Source organism: Hipposideros armiger, unplaced genomic scaffold (genome assembly GCF_001890085.2).
Source record: "Hipposideros armiger isolate ML-2016 unplaced genomic scaffold, ASM189008v1 scaffold_160, whole genome shotgun sequence".
NCBI lineage: Eukaryota > Metazoa > Chordata > Mammalia > Chiroptera > Hipposideridae > Hipposideros > Hipposideros armiger.
The window spans coordinates 3,087,485-3,089,195 of NW_017731510.1; positions in this window are offsets into that span (position 1 = coordinate 3,087,485).

Below are 1,711 nucleotides of genomic sequence, written 5' to 3' on the forward strand. Positions count from 1 at the left end.
CTGAACACTAGACAAACGGAACCTCTAAATGAAGAACTTAAAAAGGAGACCACATTGAGTCTGGTAGGAGGGGTGGAGACGAGAGAGGAAGAACCCTGTGAGGGTCACCTCAGTGATGGGGAGGCTTTTCCAGGTGGGGAAGAGACCCTCTGGCCCCACACTGTGCTCACCAGCCCAGAGTTACTTTGCCGGGAAGAGGAGGTCTACGACAGCTGGCAATAGAAATTAGTGAGGACTCTCTGTGCTCAACTCGGTGAGGCTGAGGGCATGTGGAGAACCAGTGGAGCCAGCACACGGAGTCGCTTGCTGATGAGCACTCACCCGGTTCCTGGTGGAGGGAGTAGCTGTGTGAGCAGGGCCCAGGAGCCTGTGGTGAAGGACTGAACTGAGTGCCTTTGGCACAGGAGTTGGAGGTTTTGGGACCATTGTTCCCCTGGTGTGGAGCTGGCACATGAGTAGTGCACAGGAAGGCACCATTTTTTCAGGGCTGGGCCCTCCCACAGAGGCTCAGGTCTGAGACAGCATTGGTCTGGTGGAATTGGCTCAGGAGTGTGTGTGTGCATGCTGCACGCATGCAGCCTTGAATCCCCACCCTCCGCACTGCTTGTGCTGCATAGCCAGGGAAATGCCTGGCAGGTGCACTCTGGCTACAACAGGCTGTTCGTTGAGATGCAGCAGTTCGTGAGTCACCTTGGGTCCCTGCTCTCCACACTGCGTGTTCAGAGTTGCCAGGATGGTGATTGGCTGTTGGGCTACTCGGCCTGATCTGCGAGCGGCTGATTGGGACAGGCTGAGACTGGGAATTTTCCTGGGAGTTGGGCTGTGAGCTGTGTGCCTGCATGATCCAGCTGGGGCTTTGCTGATGAGTTTGTGCGGCTGGTTGCTGATTCAGGAGTGCATGCTGCTCTGACTTGGTGGGGACCACTGACCACATCCCGTGGTGCCTTGGGGGCCTGCCCCGCCCACCTAGAGCTGTGTTGCCAGGGACACCCTGAGCCTGTGGTGCCTGCCCCCACCTCTGCAGGCCACAGAGGGTTTTTTGCAGCAGCAGGCAGCCCACAGAAACCTGTGAAGATGTTTGATGGTGAGCACAGTTCCAGAGCACACAGCAGCTAATTGCGGGAAGCTCACAGCAAGCCTGAGAAGAAGGCCAAAGCATGACACACTGAGCCCTTCCCCCAACAATGGGTTCTGAGTCACCCAGAGTCTCTCTATTGCTGAGCAAGTAGTCTGCAGATAAAAGCGGGCAGAGAGGCCCACCCCTTTTTATTTCTTTTTTTTTCTAGGTGATCTATCTAACACATCGAAGCAATCACAGACCAACAGCCAGAATGAAGAAACAAAGAAACATGTCCCATGTAAAAGATCAGAAGAAACCTCTAGAAATGGAACTAAATGAAACAGAGGTATCCGACCATTCAGAGACAGTTTAGAACACTGATGATAAGAATGTTTAAGGAACTTAGTGAGGACATAAAGAAATAGAGAAATCATTAAAAAAAAAGTTAGAACTAAAGAATACAATAACTGAAATGAAGAAGAACACACTCAAAGGAATCACCAGTAGATTAGATGAAACAGAGGATTGGATCAGTGATTTAAAAGACAAAATAGCAAAGTCACCCAGTTGGAACAACAAAAAGAAAAAAGAATAAAAAACAATGCAAATAGTTTTAGAGACCTGTGGGACAACATCAAGTGCAACAACATT